The 21672-nt window shown below is 51.2% G+C and overlaps 1 long non-coding RNA gene across 2 annotated transcripts; it reads left to right on the forward strand.

Annotated features, from left to right (window-relative positions):
* Positions 1-2488: 2488 nt before the first annotated feature.
* Positions 2489-17534, forward strand: LOC102555491 (uncharacterized). 2 transcript variants are annotated; one of them, XR_005505148.2, is made up of 3 exons: positions 2497-2576; positions 13504-13574; positions 17136-17534. It is a non-coding gene; the product is annotated as an uncharacterized LOC102555491 (long non-coding RNA). The 2 variants fall into 2 exon arrangements; XR_592814.3 differs by lacking the exons at positions 13504-13574; positions 17136-17534 and adding an exon at positions 6054-6550 and having other exon boundaries at positions 2489-2576.
* The last annotated feature ends 4138 nt before the right edge of the window (positions 17535-21672 follow it).

Raw genomic sequence — 21672 nt, forward strand, 5'->3', positions numbered from 1 at the left:
AGCTTTCAGTGTTTGCTACAATGACTCAGGAGGTACAGAGGTAGAAAAAGAAGGGCAGAGAGCTGGAGAAAGGCCACCTTTGTCCACTGAGCTAGACAGAAAAAGATCGATTAGCATGGTGGTAGTATGCTCGCTAGTCCTCTCTTTTTACTTCTGTATCACACACACACACACTCAAACCTCAACGCTCACAGAGCTGTGAGGGGGCTGAAGGCTTGAATGAGATTAGAAGTCAACAATCTGAGAATGACTTCAGTGATTTCCCAACATGAATGTCGGTCTCTCTGGTCTGATCTCTCCTGCCTTTCCCTTGGCATTGGATTAGAAAAATGTGTAGTTTCACTTTATCCCATGATCTTAAGTTCTCCATATTCTTCACAGTTTTAACTCCACAAGCCTCAGTCTAGATTTTCCCCCTCATATGCCTTCTTGCCCATTAAATCCTCTCCATCTGTGTCTACTGTGTTGTTCAAGACACCTACTAAGTTCTTAATTTTGATTATCGTGTCTCAGTCCTCGATCGTCCAATCAGGTTTCTCTAGTGCAATTCCAACATGTTAACTTTATCTCCTCTCACGTTTGAAACATGGATAATGTTTGAGTCCGAATAGTGTCTGAATATTTGGGTTCCTGTCTGTTTATACTGCTCACTGCTTTCGTAGACTTTATTGATACCATCTTATCTCTGTGTGTCTAGTTATTTTTTTTTACTGAAGACCAGACATTATTATATGTTTCACTAAAATAACCAAAACTAAGAAAGATGCTACCCGGGGTTGGGGATTTAGCTCAGTGGTAGAGCGCTTGCCTAGCAAGTGCAAGGCCCTGGGTTCTGTCCTCAGCTTCGGGAAAAAAAAAAAAAAAGGAAGATGCTAGCCTCCTCCAGAGAGGACCTACCTTGTTTCTGGTGGTTAATTGGGACATTAATGACCTGGGATGGGAGTGGGGGACACCAGGACCGCCTGTGTCTGACCAGAGAGGTTGACTCGATGAGTTTGAGGAAGTGGGTGTTGTCCAATGCCAAGATCCCTTTCTAACTTTAATTTTTTCAAAACCTACTTTTAATGATGGTTCTTAAACTCTTTAACCTCTCTTCTAGCCCACCACCCACCAGAGGTAGTAGAAAAGAAAGGATGTGGGGGAAGTGGACCTGTTTAGGAAGGTTCCTTAGAGCAACTCCCGTCTGTGTTGTCTGGAAATCCACAGATCAGTTCACAGGTGAGCAGCGGCAGTTTGATCCACTCGCAACCGCTTTGTGGACACACCAGCAATCCAGTTCAATAGAGTCAGGAGGGCAAACAAAAATCAGCAGTGGTGACATGACCTAGCAGAGACAGCCAGGCCTCGGCCTCAGCATGAATCAGCAGGAGGAGAGACCAGGAGGACCACCAGGAGAAGTTGTGCCTCTCTCAGGGAAGGGAAAATCAGAGAAGACTTGAGACCACAAGGCTTGCACAGCTAGCTCTATGAGCAAGCCAAGCTTGCCCTCCCTGTCCCCCATCACTTCCAGTTGAATTCTATTTATACTCCCTCCAAACTCATGTGTCCTCCACAGGTCTTGCCTCAGCACGTGTGTCTGTCTCAGCTGACATCACTCTGCCAATCAGTCCAAATCCAAAGAAGCCACAAGAAACTGCAGCACAGCACCTTAGGGGTTTTTTGGTTTTCTGTTTTGTTTTTGTTTTTTGTTTTTTGCCTGTGTGCGTTTCTCTTTATGAAGCCCTGACAAATGCAGCTCAACTATGCAATGTAAGGCGGACCAATACATGCACATCATTAGCAAAGAATCCTTCATCATGTGTTCTTTCACACGCTTGGTTTAGCAGAACATCCTCTCTCCTGTGTCTGCTCCAGTGAAAGGTTCCTTCGAGAGTGTGCCTTAGCCTTTCACCTGTGTGAAACGTTCCTTCACCTGTCGGCCTTCGTAAAACACCATCCAAACAACTTTCCACTTTATCCGTTCCCTGAGATGACATCTTCTCCTGAGGGCTGTTGCTCTATCATCTCACTTCTCCATGATTTCTCCTCAAGTTGCCTTCGCCAGCTTCCCCCAGCTGTCCTCAGTAGAGTGTTGGTCTTTACTGTCTGTCTGTCCTTAACACATACCGCTCAGCTACAGTTCTCTGAGGCAAACACAAAGGCTGTGTAGTGCAGGGCTTTGACTCGCAGAGAGGAGGCCAGATGATAGAGGAAGGTGACCTTGCTGACTCCACCACAGTACCAGCCTTGCTGGGGAAGGACAGTGGAGCCAGGGTTAGTGCAGCTGAATGGACCCTGGCTGTGAGCTTGGACTTACACGGACTCCTGCGGTGAAGAATAGAGACTGTCCAGCGGATCATACCCTGGCCTGCCACAGCAGGTTTCTCGGGCACCAAGAGACCCCTTTAAACCAAATTTCTGAGTGTCACAGCTGTGGGGGAGGGAGCGCAGAGGTCAGGCACGCTGTACAAAAGGCGGAGAGAGGGACCTGGCAAGTGTACAGAAGCAAATGCCAAACAGAGGCCAGTGGTTGAGGAGAGGAAGTAGGAGACACTGAGAGGTGCTGGAAGAGCGAACCAGGGAAGCAGAGGGCAGAGGTAAGGACTGCACACATGCCAGGTACTTGCATAGGACTGGTTCCCCCACATCCAGGGCACTGGGTTTTCCTGTCCCCTCTGCTAAGGGGACACCCAACCTCAATGGCCAGGTACCCAGGATGGAGACCTCTGCTCTTTGGGTCTGGTTTCTGCCAGTCTTGGCCTATCCATAAACTGTGTTTCATGGGACTCCTGACCAGCCTAGCCGTTTCCTGTTCAACCCTCCCCCACATCCTCAGTGGTTCAGGCTGTCACCTTGGACATTGGAGCCCCCAACCCAGTCTCCCAAGGCCAGTAATGACCTCCATATGGGTCCGACAGGGCTGCTGCCATCTGTGCCGAAATGGCCCCCCCCACCCCCGCTTCTCAGGCTCCCTGACATGTTTGACCACAGAGTGCATTCCGGATGCTTCCGAGGGAGTGGCAAGGGCTGGGAAGGGGCAGGAGAGAGAGCCGTGGTGGGGGCTTCTCCCAGTCTTGTCTGCATGCAGCTCCGGGTTATAAATAGCCCCACTTAGACCCCTCCCTGTTCACTGCTTCTTGCTCCTCCCAGCCATCACCCTCTCACTGGCAAGAGCCCAGCTCCTGTCCAGCCCACCACCCTCCGTCCCGACAGAGCTGATCTGGGAGGAGGGGGAAGCCAACGGCCTAGGGGAGTGAGTTGGGACCAGCCGAGTACGCTTTTTCCACGGCTGCCACTATTCCTCGGCAGAATTTCTAATCTCAGATGACGCGTTGGGCCCGAGTTGGAATTCCGGCCCCACAGTTGCTCAGCTCCATCTCCCTCAAGTCTCGCTAAGGGCCTGCGACTTCCCCAAGGCCTGCCCTTCTCTCCATCCTGCAAGGTGGCGGGTCCTATTTCCATCCCGATTTCGCCTTTGAAGACAGCGTTAAATGCCTATCCGAGAGGCTTTTATCATCCCAGAAGTATTTTTGAGCTCAGGGGTTACTCAAAATAGACCCTAGACGGCTCCACTTACTTCCACATGAAGACGGGAGGGCAGGCCCGAAGGAAATCAAAACCAACCCAGGCACTGCCCCAAACAAAGCAGGGCATTTATGAGATTTGGGAGAATCCCCTGGGCATGCTGGGCACTTTAGAATGTAAGGGGAGCCCTCGAAGACGGCCAGATGTGTGGGGGCTGCTTTACACTGGCTGCTAAGGGCTCCCTCCCCCAGGAGAGCTTTGCTGTGTCCCTACCTTCTGTTTCTTCCTCGAGGAAAGTTTTCATTCTCCTCCAGGCAACCCCAGAGAGCCAGGTAAAGCTCCCGCCCCTTGGATTCTGTGTCTCTGGCATTGCCTGGCACCAGGGTAACTTCATGCAGCTCACGGGACACTTCAGGACTGAGAATGGCCACAGCGAGGAGGCTTCCTCACTAACAGTCTTGCCTCTGAAGCGACAACAACCACCATCTGGGCCCATTGTGGGGCAGCAAACTCCACACTGCTCTCTTTATGGCTGCGTGGGTTGAACTACTGAAAACCCACAGGAGGGGCTCCACAGCAGACAGCAGGGCGGCTTTCGGCTCTGCTCAAGCAGAGGCTGGATCGGGCTGAGCTGACAGCCATATCTGTACATTGATGGCATCCCGCCACCCAGCACAACCTGGAGAGGTGGATTGTGTTGGGGTTCTGGAGAGATAGTCCACCCCTCTTTTGCGATGTCCCACAGCTACGAGACTGTGGATGTCAAAGGTCACTAAAGCGTGTGAAGCCCCATCATCTGCTGCTAAGAAAGACTCCGACCACCAGATGAGATGCTTCTGAGCTGTGGGATGCTTTGTGCAAGACCCTTCCTGCCTCCTCCAGCCTCTCCCAGTTGCCAATAGCCCTTGGCTTACCGTTGTGCTGTCCCCTCTGCCTCCATTGTTACCAAGCTCCTCCTTGACAGCGTCCCCATGCTTCCTCCCCACACTCATGGGACACCTGTTCTGAGGGTTGGAGCCCACCTCAATCCAGTACGGCCTCATCTTAATTTCTTCTATAAGCCTATACTTTTCTCTTTCTGAATGAGGCCCCGCCTGAGACTCTGAGTATACCTGAATATTGAGGAAAATGGCCGACCCAGTGGCAGAGACTCACTCTGACCCTACAACCAGCCCAACCCCCTTTCTGGCGGCGAGAGCTTCGCCATGCTTGGCGCCATGGCTTCCTTCTTGGGGAGAGTATATTCCCAGTTTGATGGCTCCGAAATAAGTGTGACTGGAGGGCAGCATGGTGGCGGGGTTCAACTGTAACCCTGTCACTTTGGGAGCTGAGGCAGGAGGATGGTGAATAGAGTTTACAAAAGCAAGCAAGCAAACAAACAAAACAACAAGACCAGAGAGGGAGGGGAAGAAGGGAGAGGGGAAGGAGGAGGGAAAGAAGGGGAAGGGGAAGAAGTGGGAGGGAAGAAGGGCATCGGAAGAAGGGGGAGGGGAAGAACAGGTCCAGAGGGTGATGAAACAGTACAGCCCTCTTTCCTTTTGGCTCCCAGCATATGAGCACCCAAGCAGAGTAGCCATGACCACCCCTGAAGCCCAGGCCCCTTCACGGGTGTGGCCCACACTATGTACCCACTGGCACCTTCCAGGTAAGAGGTAGCACAGTGCCAGTTCCAGGCTATTGTTGCCTCCTGCTCTGTAGAAAGATGGCCTTGTTGCCGCGTATCAACCCTGCAGGCTGGGGACTGTGTGTATTGAGCCTGCAGGCTGACCAGTGTGTGAGGGTTGAGGAGCAATAAAAACCTGCGTGTGGATGCTTAGGGGCCCGATGCTAGGCTCCCATTGCCGATGTTTGCTCAGAGCCTCAAATGCCCACAAATTAGCTAGCTACACACGGCTGACGGGTAGGCACGCAGCTGGTGAGGAGGCTTTCCGGAAGCAGCGAGGGCTGTAATTAACGAGGATGACTTCCTCCTGACTTGCCCGTGGTTGGAAAGTGACCGTGGAGAACGGCAGATGCTTCCCAAGGCCCTGCATGCAAACAGGAATGAGCAGGAAGACATTCACGAAATCTCCCAGAGCACTTGTCTGTCCCTGGGTTGTGACTGACCCTAAGCACAGTGTCCCGATCAACCCTTGTCACCCTCCCCTCGGGCACCTGCCCTTATCCCTCTCCTTGGTCATGCCTGCCACCATGGCTGGACAGTCTCAGCCTTAAGATCTCGGTAGGAATGCCTCATGGTCGGTGGAGACTCCAGAGGAGTCCTGACTTTACCGTGTGTAACCATAAGCTGTAAGCATGCACTTTGCGTGTCTGGTACCCATGCTATGAGGTCAGGCCTGACCAGCGCCCTCGTGCCATCTCCAGCCTTGAGTAAGGCTGTCTGTCACTAAGGGAGAACTGTTAGGTGGGCAAAGGCAGAGGCAGGAGGCCCTGGGCGCCATACTTATCCCTGGGGTCCCCGGCTGTGTTTCTTCCATGGCTTCTACCCCACGAGGCCTTCCCAGAACCAGGCTGTGTTCCAAGCCTCTCCCCATTTTTGTCCTCCCCAGAACCAGCATAACCTCATGATCTTACCCAGCAATGGAATCCACCATGGGAGCCCCGTTCCTTCTGAGGACCGTCTTCACTCTCTCAGTTAGCTTATACTACCTGAGTGCTTCCTGTGAGGAGCAGCCTTGGCACCTCCTCCTCCTCCTCCTCCTTCCTTTCTACCTCCCAGGCGGGGCAACCTGGGCCTCACACCTCTCCCTCTGCTGTGTCTAAGGATGGATTCCACCAAGATAGAAACGACCGTGCTGGCACATAGCAAGTCCTCTGCAGCCATCAGGAAAGCAGAGGAATGAGCGGTCAGTCCTCTCTCGTGAACTGAGGGCCAGACATTGAGCAATGGGACGTGGAGAGGGTCAGGGCTCCCTGATCTCTGGCGGAGTCCAGGCAAGGGCTTCTGTGCCCATCCTCAGAACCGCCTGGCAAGCGGGAAGGCGCCCAGGGGTCCTCAGACATCATAGCTCATTGCTCTGTTCCCATAAAATCACTTAAGTGGCAACTGGCCTTGAGATTGGTCCCTGATTGGAGTCGGCTTGGAAGACATGTTGAATTAATGAATGATGCAGCTGTGGGCCGTTGCTCCCTGGGCCTGCCTTTTTTTTTTTTTTTTTTTTATGGTGAAGGTAGGTGGGGAGGGGTGAGGGCGGAGAGAGAAGAACTTCAAATGAGCGAGGTTTTAGAACCACGGCTATGTTTTGCTAATATTTGAATTTTACCAAAGATTACTTTTTCTTCCCCGTTTAATATATTGTTTTAAATAAAAAATCCTAATAAATCTTGAGAGAAATATGTCATAGAGGAGTTTAAAAACCATAGTGCAATATCTAACAGTTCATAAAATATTCTATTCAAATAGCCCAAACTGTTAGGCGTTTGGACCAGAAGTAGTTAACTCCAGGCTCGGCATTTTATTAGCTACTAAAATTAAGAAAGGGCAACGCTGTTTCACAGCCCGATAATTAAGTACCGTTTTCTCTTTTTTAATTCTATAAAATTAAACTTCCTGTTTAAAGGTCTGGAGGGGCCCTGGGCAAAGGGGCCACGGATGAGCCCCGAGGGCAGCTGGAGGAACAACCTCGCCTTATGTACCCGTGATTTTAAAGCTAGGCCTTGGAAAAAAAACATGCCGCAGTCAGCAAAAAATTGCAGGTCGTAAATCAGGAGCCCGTTTTTTTTCATATCACTTTAACTAATCCATTAAATCGTGATGCCCAAGGCTCCGTCGGTGACAGAAACTGCGGCAGGCGGCACCGCAGCGGCACATCTCAGCCCACAGATGCTGGGCGTGGCAACGCTCAACAAGAAAACCCTGGTCCAGAGGGCAGTGGGCTTGGCCTTCCAGCATCCATAGCCCGTTCGCCCGTGGAGCGCCAGGATAAGGGAGAGGTCTGTGTCCTATCCCAACTTCAGTTTAAGTCCCTGTGCTAAGGAGCCGAGCCGTGCTGACTCCAGCAGCGTCCTGAGCATAGCAGCAGAGGAAACACCACCTCTGTATGTGCCCAAAGCCAGAGAGGACGCCCCCTTACTTGCACAGTGCAGGGAATCTCAGGAAAACTCAAACAGACCAGCTCAGTTCTTAAATATGATAGAGCACGCTACAACAGGGTGCTGAGAAACTGACAGGCTCTGATTCAACTATTTGGGGTGGTAGGGGTGTGGTTTTGTTCTTATTTAATGTGACTTTGCTATTTGGGGGCCGCATTGCTTGTATGTGCAAGTGCATTTTTAATGGATTCATTTGTTTAATAGTCTAGCAGCTCAGCCTGTGGGTCACTTTATGGTCAGAGAGCAACGGCGGGTAACTGAAGTACTTTCCTGTGGTGCGCTGCCCGCCGAAGGCACAGTGTGGGCCAGGGAGGATCACAGACTTGCAGACTCACAGACTCACAAATTTGCAGCTGAAAACTGGCAGCTGCTGAGTTTCATCTGTCCTTACCCCCTTTTGTGATTTCCCACAAAAGTCTGGTCTTGGCTACCCATGCCAGTCACCACTTCCGGTCTTGGCTACCCATGCCAATCTCCACTTCCGGTCTCGGCTACCCATGCCACACCACTTCTGGTCTCAGCTGCTCGTGGCCAGTCACCACTTGCCTCTGACCCTCTCTCTACTCCTGTCCCTCCCTTGTCTCAGTCAAGATCTCCCTGGGGCAGGGAACTGCAAGGACTGAGGAGCGCATAGTTTGTTGATCTGAAAGTGCACAGCCAGAGCACAAGGACCCAGTAGCAGCAAGACTGAGGGTGTGGGACCCTGCACTGCTCTAGTGAATAGATCTGAAGTAGCCCCTGGCCAGCTTGCGTGAGGCCCCTCACCTAGAGGAGGTCATGACACTCGGCAAGATGGGTGCTTGCCCCCACCTGCCACACCCCTGCAGACAGAAGTGCCTGCTCGGTACAAACTTCTTCCTGCATCGAGGACAATGTGCTGAGAGTGACTAGCTCTCCCCAGGACCTTGCTCTCCCTGGTGCTGGTCACTGACCCAGAACCTCAGGGTACCCTCTTCTGTGGAAGAGGATCCGTGGGAAGGTAGCCATCGGGCTGAACCATTCCCAATCTGAGGCTTGCATTCCTCAGGTCCTACCGTACCCCAGGCCACCTTTGACTCATTGCCTGTAGATGCTAACAGCACGGCTGCAAGGCCAGACTCCTTCAAACCTTTATAGGTGTCCATAGCCACATTTTCATAACAAAAATACTTGTCGAATCGCTAGGGGAAATTTTAAGAGTCTTTAACATGGCTGTTAAGTTTTCGGTGGAGATGGTTATCAGATTTCGGGTATCTGCTGGGGAGGACTCCTACTGAAGTTTCTTTGACATAAACCAAGGCATCTCTGTACCGGCCAAAGCACATGTGTGAGTTTCCAGGGGCAGTCTCCATGGAGAGGGTCCTCATGGGAGAAGCCCTGTGCCATGTATTCCAACATATATGTGTATGCACATATACAGTGTATGCACATATACAGTGATACCATGCGTGCAGATACACAGTGACTGGTACCCTCACAGTGATACCTTGCTCTTGGTGATGTGGGCCCACACTAACACACATGCATACTAAACACACAGTAACACCATCTGTTGGGTAACACATACATGATGTTCACATACCAACGCATTGACACATGCATTCACACATATGTGTCTAAACATATGCCCCAACATGCATGTCAAGATACAAACATGCAGATATTTACATGTGCGTATGCACACACACACACACACACACACACATGCACGCACCCCAGAAGTTGCACTCAGAGAGTGTAATGATGCACTAATTTACACTCAGAACCCAGAGGCACTGTCACACAAGGGCGAGTGCAGTGAGTAGATGGCCCTTGCTGGGATGTTGTGCCTATGCTTGAAACCAGGCTCTAGAAATGTGGACCATGAATTTCTGCTGTGTATATGCCAGAAAAGCAGAGAACTGAAAATTGGTGCACACACACACACTCACACTCACATACACACACAGCCTAGCCTGTACATTCACACATACACTCATATATACACAAGCACACACTCACATACACATACAGACACACTCACACTCAACAGACACATGCATATTCACATACACCCACATAAACACAAGCACACACTCACATAAACACACACACAACTTCACATAGACACAGGTATACTCACATACACACCTCCTCACATATACACATGTATACTCACATACACCCACATATACACAAGCACATACTCACAAACACACTCACATACACAAACTCACATACACACACTCATATATACACTCACAAACACAAATGCCCTACACATACACTCACACAACACATACATACACACACTCTCACACACATATCACATATATACCTTCACATACACACATACACTCACACATACACACACTTTCATGTATATTCATTTAACTCTCTCTCTCTCACACACACACACCCACCCCTGAGTGCACACATACATTCCCTAATACACAGACATAATGCATTCATATACACTCCCAAACACACATTCATAAATATTCTCCCATACACATACACATACACACTCACACATACATATTCACACACATGCATGTTCTCTCACAAGCATGCACATACTTGGTCCACACACATACTCACACACCTTCACACACATACACACTCACATATGTGTCCTCACACACACATTCACATGCACTTCTGCACACCCATGCTCACACACATAAACAGACCCATGTTTCCACTTCCTGTGTGTAGAAGCTACAGAGACTAATATGACCTGTTCAGGTCACCATCCTGATCTCAGCCCCACTCAGTGAGTACCTGGACACTCTGGGCCACCAGGCACCCTGGGTCCTATACTGACTGTTCAGATCTGACCCTGGAGCCAGGCTCTGTCCAGGGTGAGAGCTGGCCTGGGCCTGGACAGAGGGAAGCACACAGCAGCCTGAGTCATCTCTCCAGGTCCACGGAGCATTGGAGGGAGCTGCAGAGGGACAAAGGTAGATGCCTATTTCCTGCCTTCAAGCAGAATTCCTGCTGCACCCTGCAGAGCTGCTAAGCAGGGTGATCCGTCCTGAGTCCTTGCAGTGGGCACAGCGCAGTGAGCAAGAAGGAGCCTCCATCTGAAAAAGGGAATACACTGGCATAGGCATGCTTCGAGGTAGATTCCACCTGACCCGGAGCATCCTTTCCACGCACGTCCTGATTCTGCATGGTTATCTTCCACCAAAGACACAGGTCTGGGGAGGGTTGGGGCTTCTGACGTGCATGTTAGCCTGAAATGCGTGTCTGCTTTTAAACAAGGCACTTGCTTGCTTTTTGATGGGTTGCTCCCATTTTGCCAACAAAAGTTCGGACACATCCAGAATTCGTGGACTTCAGAGTGAATGCCCATGTAACTAGTGGCTTTTCCTGCCTTGTCCCATCTGCAGAGGACAAGGGCTGGGTGAGCACCCAGCCTTCACTGGCCCCAGTGCGTGCTATGTTCTCACTTTAGCTTCATGCTGATGATTTATTCACACCCCGTGCCGGTTACACCACCTTTCCAGAGACTGGGATTGAGCCACCAAATCAGAATAAGTAGGTCCTGGTGCTGATGGAAGAGGATTCCAGGCCCACCCATCGCCACTGGTAACCAAAGGCCAGATGCGGAAAGCAAAACCCTTCTCTTTGGGGACTGAACCCCAGAGCTGACCCACCCTGGGGTGACCCAGAGCCAACCCATTGCCTGGAGTACATCCAATACCAAACCTGCATGTGGCAAGCCCTCCGAGCAGGGAGAGCGGCCAGTGCAGGCCATGAGGGCCAGTGCCCGGGAGCACTTTAATTGGCAACAGCCAGCAGACAATCCACATCTGCAGGTTGTTTCGAAGACAATAAATCAGGGCCTTGTGAGGCTGGCACCCTGCCAGGGTGGAGAGACCTCGGAGTGCAAGGACCACGGCGGCCTGAGTCCAGAGGGGCTCAGCGATTGGCCGGACCCGAGACAGATTAATCTCCAGTGAGACTTTGTGGTTGGTTTGGGACTGATTAAAGAATGTGCCATTGGGAAGAGGGCTACCTAGAGGGGCTGCCAGGGCTTGGGGTCCCCATCTGTGAATGAGGTCCACAGATTCCTTCCTCGTGCAGCAGAGGTGAGAGAGTATCTGGGTCCCTTGGCCATGAAAGGGGAGTCTGGCACACCTAGACCTCCATGCATTGTAACATGGGCATACAACCCGTCCTCAGAGCCCAGATGGGGCATGACCCCAGCATGGAAGTTGGCCTCAGAACAGGAAAAGTGGAGGCAGGCTGGACAGCCGCTGCAGGGGCAGGTGCATGTTGAGTGTGGACCCTGCTAGACACATAGGGACAAAGCCTACTTAGTTCCCACTCACGAGCTTCACCTTTACCCTCATCTTGAATTAACTCCACGTAGTTCCCAGCACCACTGAGGGAAGATGTGCCTACTAAGGCCATGATAGAAACGGGAAGACTCGGGAGAGTCTGAGCAAGCCCCCAAGGGCTGCACTACCCAGGAAGCCCAAGAGCCCACCATTCTCCAGATGTGCCACTCGGTCTTCTTGTCAAGAAGGAAATGGGTGACATTATAAGATAGATTCAGGAGTCTGGCTTCTTGCCAGGGAGATAAAAGCAAACCCAGCAGAAGTGCAAAGGTGCTAAACCCAGAGAAGCGAAGCAGAACCCAGCTGTACCACGGTGAGGTTGTAGCTGAGGTGTAAGAGTTGGGGAGAGAGGTCCCCCCTCCCACCCAGAGCTGCCAGAGCAAGGGAAAAGGCAGAGGACAGGGAATAGAAACACTTTCTAACCTCAGAGCAAGTAGAAGCTCAAAACCAACTCTCAGAACTCTGAAGGCAACTATCTCCTGACTTCAGACGTATTGCCATAACACGGAAAATCTCAAAGATTAGAACCCTTTCTCGGAAAAGCTACTGGAGAGTGTGCTCCAGTCAGCCAAAACCGAGAGGCAGGTCCCAAGGATGAAGGGCATTCATTAATTAATTTCTCAGAGAAGAGTGACACACAGTGGAGTGTGTGTGTGTGTGTGTGTGTGTGTGTGTGTGCGTGTGTGTGTACATGTTGTGTATGTAACTGTGTCTATGTGTGGTGTGTGTGTGTATGGTGTGGTGTGTGTGTGTGTACATGTTGTGTATGTGTGTCTATGTGTATGGTGGTGTGTGTGCGTGTGTGTACATGTTGTGTATGTAACTGTGTCTATGTGTGGTGTGTGTGTGTATGGTGTGGTGTGTGTGTGTGTACATGTTGTGTATGTGTGTCTATGTGTATGGTGGTGTGTGTGCGTGTGTGTACATGTTGTGTATGTAACTGTGTCTATGTGTGGTGTGTGTGTGTATGGTGTGGTGTGTGTGTGTGTGTACATGTTGTGTATGTGTGTCTATGTGTATGGTGGTGTGTGTGTGTGTGTGTGTGTACATGTTGTGTATGTAAGTGTGTCTATGTGTATGGTGTAGTGTGTGTGTGTGTGTGTGTGTGTGTCCCCAGACTGATCCATGCTGATCTTCCAGCGTTCCCTTCACTGCCTCTTGTGCCCTGATTAGGAGATAAACTGTTAAGCAGCCAGTATTCTACTGAGAGGAAAGATGAAAGGCCAGGGCTCCAAGAGGACCAGCTCCTTCGTGGCCGTAGCAGAGCCTTGGTGCACTTCCCATTCTTAGAGAAATGCTCTGCCCTTTTGGATGGCTAAAGATCAATTACTGACAGCCATCTACTTGGAAAAGAAAAACAGAAGGTAAGCAGGAACACACAGAGGGCTGGAGGGAACTGAAACCATGTTTCTCCCTGTGTCTCAGCTGTAAAGGTGGTCAGGAAAACCCAGTCCTGAAAAGCAACATTGTCAATGCAGAGAGGTGAGGAGGCCAGAAGGACAAGGTAGAAGGCAAGAGGGTAGAAATTTGTCCAGTAGGGAATCCTTCAAGTGATGTGAGCTACACAGATGCAACCTGGCATTCATTTGGTTTTTTACAGACGGAACTCAGAGCCTCGTTCACACTACGAAAGACCTCCTCCACTACGCCGCCTCCCCAGCCCTGAAGCATGTAAGTTGAAAGTGTAAAGATAAACACAAGGCATTGTGCCATTCACAACCCAGGATGGCATCAGACTCCGGAGAAATGGATGCAGTGTGACATCTTGGCTTTGCCCAGTGGTCACACCCAGAAGGACTGGCCAGTCAGTCTCTTACCCTTTCTGGAGCCCAAATGTTGTGATGACCTGCCTTCCAGTTGTATTGTGGGGTGGTGGAGGGGTGCATGCATGTGTGTGTGTGTGTGTGTGTGTGTGTATAGTGTGTGTGAGAGCACCATAGGTGCGTGTGTGGGCATGTGTGTACATGTGTCTATGTATGTGTGTATGTGTGTGATATGTGTGGTGCATGTGTTTTTGGTGTGTGTGTTTGTGATGTGTGTGTTCGTATGTGTGAGGTGTGTGTATATGTGTATGTATGTGTGTGTGAGGTGTGTGTGTGTATGTGTCTGTGTGTTTGGTGTGTGTGTTTGGTGTGTGCATGTGTGTATGAGATATGTGTATGTGTGTGGTGTGTGTGTATGTATGTGTGTGTGGTATGTGGTGTGTATGTGTGTGTAAGTGTGTCTCTGTGTGTGTATATGTGTATGTCTGTGGTGTGTGGTATGTGTATATGTGTGTGTATGTGCGTATGTGTGTATGTGTATGTATGTGTATGGTGTATAGTGTATGTGTGGTGTCTGGTGTGTGTGGTGTGTGTGTGGTGTGTATGTGTGTGTGTTTGTGTTTGGTGTGTGTGTATGATGTGTCTGTGTATGTGTGTGTGTATGCGTGTGTGTGAATGTATGTGAGTGTGTGTGTATATATGTGTATGTATGTATGTGTGGGGTGTGTGTGTGTGGTGAGTAAGTGTGTGTGTGTGTTTGTGTTTGGTGTGTGTGTATGGTGTGTATGTGTGTGTATATGTGTGTGTGTTTGTGTTTGGTGTGTGTGTATGGTGTGTATGTGTGTGTATATGTGTGTGTGTTTGTGTTTGGTGTGTCTGTGTGTATGTGTGTGTATGCGTGTGTGTGTATGTATGTGAGTGTGTGTGTGTGTATGTGTGTGTATGTATGTGTGGTGTGTGTGTGTGGTGAGTATGTCTGTATATGTATATATGTGTATATGTGTGTATGTACGTATGTGTGTGGGTATCCTTAGGTGCATGTGTATGGCAGCACTAGCATGCTTCTCTGGGAATATGTAATCTGTGTACACAACCACCTTTGTATATATGTGCACAGGTTTCACATGTGCCACCCTGCTTGTTCAGAGCACCCAAAGGCACTGAAGGATCAGGCGACAGATAGAGATGACCAAATGAAAATTCAGAGAATTGGGGTCATTTCCCACCATCATTTCTGTGCTGATGAGGCCCATAAGCCCCACTGAGCATGGGGAAGGCAGCAGCCTTCCTGAGCTCACGGTCCCTTTCACGGGTTCTAAAGACTACACTCAAGTTTCCCCAGAGGAAAATCTCAAAGATCTTATCCTGGAACAAACAAGGGCTGTCCCTGATCACCCACCTACCAGTGATGGGTGGGACGGTCTGCCCTGTGTAAAGCCCAAACAGGAAAAACTACCCAAACCCACAATGGCCCTTGCAAACCCACAATAAATGTGAGTGTGGGAGACCTAGAGAATACTCACATCACTCTCCTGGAATTCCTCATAGCTTGGAGAAGGGGAGTCTTTGCCTCAATGCCCAGGAATCTGCCTGAGTTCTGTGCCCTACCCTAGGGACAGAGAACCCAAGGCCACAGCTTGCCTCCAAAGTGTGGGATCACTTGCCCAGAAGGAGGGACATTACCCAGAGTCCTCTGTCTCCTGGGTACACCTCTCATTGTAGGAATATTTCTGGGCAGACCCATGTCCCAGAAAGGCTAGCAGTACAGGTGTTGAAAGATGGTGACAGTGATAGATTGATTGAGAAGAAAATGGCTGAGGGCCGCTATTCATAGTCCAGAGCCCAGGATGCAGAGCCATGAATCTCCCGGGTCGGGGCTGCACTAGTCATAAAGGCCTGATTCACTAGAGAACCCGGCCCCGAGGACTGGACTGCAAAGGGGATTTCTTCAGAGGCCCAGGTGGGAGGGGTTGCAAGTCACCTGGGCCTGCGGCTTTCCTTCTCTCCTCTCTCTCCTCTCCACCTCTCCTTTCCTACCCAAATGTCACCCCGCAAGACCCGGCTTCCTCCTGGCCTCTCGGTCCTCTCTGGAATTCCCCAGCCCAGGTGTGTAAAGAATGGGCAATTGTGCAAACATGACATCTGGGTCAATCCCTCCTGTGCAGCACATTTCCTGGGCTAAATCGAAGCACCAGAGACTTTCCAGCACCAGGGAGAGACCAGAGCCAGGGAGAAGCCAGAGCCAGAGAGGTGCCAACACCAGGGAGGTGCCAAAGCCAGGGAGGTGCCAACACCAGGGAAATATCAAAGCCATAGAGGTACCAGTGTGAGAAAGAGACCAGAACCAAGGAGGTGCCTGCACCAAGAACATGCCAGACTCCTAGTTGATACCACAACTGGAGAAGTACCAGTAGCAGGAAGATGCCAGAGCCAGGCAGGAACAGCATAGAACTCAGATCAGAACCAGTAAAAACCAGCCTCTCCTTCCCACATCATGAGTTAGCGTCATGACTCCTATCTTGCTAAGATTTGGGGGTGCTGGGTATACCCCTGTGCCCCATCATTTCTACCAAATTAGAAAGTGCATACAGATTCTTAGGGACAGGCATCTGAGACCAAGAAATGGTAGAGATAACACCACACATCTGAGACAAGTCGATTTCCACTTAACCTTTGCCAACGCTGGACATTTTCAACCATTTTAGAGTCAGGGTGGGTTGGTCAGGGCCTGCTCATCTCCCTCCTAAACCCCAGGGTGACACAGACCACTGAGGACCAAGCAGGGACAGAGAGCACAGCACTCAGGCAGTAGCTTCCAGGGCTGACCTTGATGAGTTGGGTGTTGCCCAGGGGGTTAGGCGGGCTAGCTCTGGCTGGCCTCTGGCCTGTTTCCTATTGAATCCTCTAGCAAGGCCCACCTGGGCCTTCTTGGTATCCCTTTCCATCTGCTAATGGGTTCTTCTTTGTTAAAACCCAAACCTTTCATGCTATGGAGGCTTCTGGATCTTTAAGGGATGGCCTAGGAACTCTCATTGCCAGGTCTCTTGGTCATCAATCCTTACCTGCCCCATGTCATTCCAAAGCAAATGACCCTCCAAGATCAATTCCACCTTGACCCTGAGTACCAGGGAGCCTTGGGGGAGAGGTTTTTGGCTCATCTATGGTTGTCTAGAGCTGGGCATGGCTGGGCATGGCTAGACTGGGCTGGGCTAGACATTGCAGGGCTGGGCATGGCTGGGCTGAGCTGGGCATAGCTGGCCTGGTTATGGCTGGGCATGACTAGATTGGGCATGGCTGGGCTGGGCTGGGCTAGGCATGGCAGGGCTGGGCATGGCTGGGCTACACTGGGTATGGCTGGGTATGGCTGGGCTGGGCATGGTTGTGCATGGCTGGACTGTGTATGACTGGGCTGGGTTTGAATGCTCTATCTCTATCCCATCCTTTCCCTCTGGCTTCTCCTCCTCCACAGGTGTCTTGGTGAGCGGGTTGCGGAGAGAGAACGGTTTTGCCTCCATCATGAATGTCCTCCCTATTGTGTTGGTCCAACTGGACGAAGCTGGCTGCTGGCTGCTCCTGCTCAGAACTGCTCTCACCGCCACTGGTCCTATCCAATGAGACAGCAGACAGGACGTGTTTCTTCAGACACACATCTGAACCCACCCCACAGTCAGGTTGCGGCCTCACTGTGTGACACCATTGGCCCTTAAGCCAGAATAGCTGGAGGTAGGCATAGGTGGGTCCTGAGGGCAAAGACGCTCATTCCACACGACCAGGGCTTGTTGTGTCTTTCTGTAAAGACAGCTGCAGAAGGAAGCTTCTTATCCTCCACCAGGCATGGCTGACTCTTGTGTGAATACCTGCTCTGCCTCAAAGAGATGCTGTGAATGGTGAAGCTACCGTGTGGTACAGAGCAAGACACACACACACACACACACACACACACACACACACACACCCTGGACACTCTCCATTACTCTAAACTAGGACATCCCCCGCCAGGATCCTGAATACAACCAAGGTGTCTGCTCGGGTGAAAACCTGACTTTTCCAGTAGCCCTGAAGTGTGGCCCCAGTAGCCAGTATGGAGGCCACCTGGGAGTATGCTATGGCCATACACCAGCAGCCTGAATGGGAGGCACTCTCTTCTCCCAACCCGGACGCTGGGGGTGCAGGATGAGGTGCAGGTTGGGCTGCCCCTTCCTAGACTTACAAGGGAACATCGTCTCCAGGCCTGCCTCAGCTCCCAGAGGGCTGCTGGCCAAATACCCTTGTAGCCAACATCCCTGTGTGCCTAACTTTCCCCTTTATATGAACGAGGACACCAGCCATGTTGGTCAAGGGCCCACAGTAATGACTTCATCTTAATTTGACCACCTGCAACAAACTTTTATTTTTTTTCCAAATGAAGTCTCCTTTTAAGATATTTGAGGCCAGGGATTCAACATGTGAACTTTTAAGGGCACAGTCCCATCCCCCACAGGAGGCAAGCAAGTGGCCCGGGCATCAGAATCCTGGAAAGGCATACACCTTGGGTGCCCTGATCTGAGAAGGGAGCGAACCCCAAGTCCAAGTCCCAATAGAAGGCCCAATAGTAGCACCCAGCCCCTCCTCTGTCCACAAAAGCTGTGGTGGTGGCAAGGGGCAATGAGAGGCCCTGACTTCAAGTGCCATGGTAGTTGTGGGATCAGGCAGGATTTCTGTGAGCTCCTCCTGCCAGGGGCCAGTGAGGGCTGCAGCTGCTCAGAGTCCTAATAGCTAGACCGGCCTGGACTTTCAATTACCCCAACAATACTGAAAACACGTTGCGGAGGCCGGCGTTGGGTTACAATCGCCAATTCTGACTTCAAGAGCAGCCATAAAACAGAGACCCTGAACATGTTCTTCGCGTTTTTTCCAACATTAGCAGCTCATCCGATACTTACTCTTTGGGTCCAGTTTCCTGAAAGCTGATGACAGGTCGGGGCCCAGCCCAGCCGATGCAAGCCCGTGGGTAATGAGTGTGCGCTCGCCCGGCTCGGGTCCAGGAGATCACAGACACAGATGGGTCGCCCCGGCTGTAAATGCTTTTCATGACCCAGTATTAGGTTTATCCTTATTTTCTACCTGAAAATCTTCAAGCGTAAAAACCGAAGGGAAAGTCCTCCTGGGCCCAACGTGGCTTAACCTCCTGCGGAAGGTTAAATGCAGAGCCCAATCTCCAGGCATACAGAGGGGGTCCCGCACTGAGATCAAGCCCCGCCCAGTTCAAGCCCCACTTCAGCTGCTGCAGGGGCTGCGTTTTGCCTCTGTCTCGATGCTCACTGATTCCCACTGTGGCTCCGGAGACCTTGCCTCCTCTTGAAGAGTCTGGTGGAAATAAGGGATCCAGAGATGAGACCAGCACAGCTCTCCGTGTTTAACGGGGGACTCCATGATCCATGGGAAACCGTGAGAACCGTGTGAGGCCGGCAGGGAATGGGGAGAAGAGTCTGCCTTTCCTGGGCACCCACAACACCACACTCTGTGCTAACTTTGTTTCATTCTCTTGAACCCATAGCCCAGGAACAGCTCTTAAACGAATGAGGAAACTGAATCTCATGGAAGGAAAACAATTTACTCAGGGTCTTCTATCTGAGACACGGCAAAGGAGAAGCACACAGGTTCTGGATCAACCCTGAACCGGTCCAGCCACGCTCAAATCTCCCATGTCCCAGAAGCCCTGAGTCATGGGCAGCTGGGGAAACCATGCAAGGGCAGGGCTGCAGCATCAGTGGTCAGCACTAAGGACCCCGGCAGGCCATTTGAGGTGAGGAAATCATGATCCTGAGCCTGGAGGATTGTCTTGGGGCTCTCGTAGGGAGAGAATGGCAGACATCAAATGAGGGCAGGTGCTGAGCTGAGGCACAGGTGATGCACCTGCAGAGTCCCCGAGGTTGAGGGTACAGGGAAAGACCCCTGCTGGGAGCACAGCTCCCTGGATAACAGCACACAGTGGTGGCTTCTCAGCAGTGACCAGCAGGGCTCACTAATGCAACCCCGGGGGACCAAATGGAGCTCTGTTGCCATTCAATCTGTAAAACAAACAAACAAACAAATGAACAAACAACCACCACAAAACCAGCTGGAGGGGTGGCTCAGCAGTTACGAGCAGTCAGAGGTCCTGAGTTCGATTCCCAGCAACCACATGGTGGCTCACAACCATCTGTAATGGGATCTGATGCCCTCTTCTGGTGTGTCTGAAAAGAGCGACAGTGTACTCATATACATTAAATTAATTAATTAATTAATTAATAACAGTAATTGAGACACCCCAGCCCTAATGTGTGCATTCAAGTTTGGGGAACAGCTGCTGCCATTGGTCACAGATCTTTTGGGAGTCAAGAACTGTACCCTCACCCACTTCTCGCTGTGCCCTTTGGGGCAGACATATATGCTGCCTTCAACTTGGCCAGCCACATCACCACTCAGTACTCGAAACTTAGTCTCCCCCAGGCACACCACCTTTCTGCTTCAAATGTTCACTCAGATACCAGGGGGCACTGCTTCCCACCTTTCCAGGGGTTCCTCCCGAAGTCAGATGACCTCCCAAGGATGTTCCCTGCCACCTGAGTTCATTCTGTGTCCTCAGCACTGTCTGTCCTGGTGCACACACCCCACCACCTGATCATCCTACTTCTCTTTCTGAGCTCACCCAGAGGGGAACCATGGGTAGAAACAGAAGGCTGCAGACTGAGGTTCCAAATGGCTTCAAGTGCTGATCCTTAGGGCCTTGGCCAACATTGGAGACGTGTTCCAGCACACTCGGCCGTCAGATCAGATGCTGAGCCTGTGCCTCAGTTTCCCCAGCCACAGAGGAATCTGATTGACTACGTGTATCACTGCACTTGGACAGCCTCTCTTGCGTCCCTGTCTAGTGTGCTGCCTCTGCTCGTTTCTCTGTACTCAATACTATGGTACCTGGAGTCCACCTGCTGCTCCGCTGATCTCTCTGCTTCCAGTTAAATCCCACTGGGGATAAGGAAGACCCTTGTGAGCTGGAGGCCAGGGGCTTCCACACCTCTGAGGATCCCAAAGATGCACCGATCCCAAGCTCTCACCAAGGTTGAATGGCCGCACCAGGTCCTTGCTTCAGAGCTGCACAGGAGCCAAAGCCAGGCCACTGACAACCCTTCCCCGGCCTGCATAGGAGTCAGGCAAATGAGGGTTGTTTCTTTTAGCTCTGCACAGAGGTGGACCCAGCCTACAGGGCTCCGTGAAGCAGCAAGCCACCCCCTAACCCAGGAGGGTAGTGTAGGCCCCACAGACGTTCTACAGAAGCACATCTGCAAGCTGCTGTATCCAGATGATAGGCAGAGAGCCCAGAAGAGGAAACTCCTATGTTCGAGCAAAGACAGGCACGGTTGCAAAGCCTTTGGCGCCTTCCATGCGATCACCAGAGGATTCTTACTGGGCACCGTAAAAATATCACGCCTGCTTATGAGGAATTTATAACCCAATAAAGAGTAAACAAACAGCTTTTAGATCAAAGTAGCATAAATAACAGGCACACTGGCTTCTGGAGGAAACTCAATAAATCAGGGGTTTTCAGCTAAAAACTGTGCTTGGTGCTGATCCTTCCCGACCTTCTAGCTGGGCCCACTGGGAGTGGCAGCACACCACAGGCTCCACGGACACCCACTCACTGTGTCATGGCCATTGGTACCCCAGGCTCCCTCACCTTGTCTACCTGCCAGCTACGGTTTGAATCCAGAGAGTCCCACTCTTCGACACCCCTTGTCTGCTGTAGGCTGGGGTGTCAGGAGGGGTGCCCGAGATTTTATTAAAAAGCCCTACCATGACCCCGTTCTCCCTGTGGTTGCTCACTTTCCCCCACCGACTTTATATGTGGACTCCTGTGTTTTGCTTGATCACCTACCCAAAACCCAGCGAGTGGGAGTCACAGCCCCTTAGGGGGCCTCCAGAAAGTGCAGCCCCTGAGCGTGCAGACATGGGAAGAAGCACACACACAGTTGCACGTAATGGAAGCA

This window comes from Rattus norvegicus, chromosome 5, assembly GCF_036323735.1.
Source record: "Rattus norvegicus strain BN/NHsdMcwi chromosome 5, GRCr8, whole genome shotgun sequence".
Classification (NCBI taxonomy): domain Eukaryota; kingdom Metazoa; phylum Chordata; class Mammalia; order Rodentia; family Muridae; genus Rattus; species Rattus norvegicus.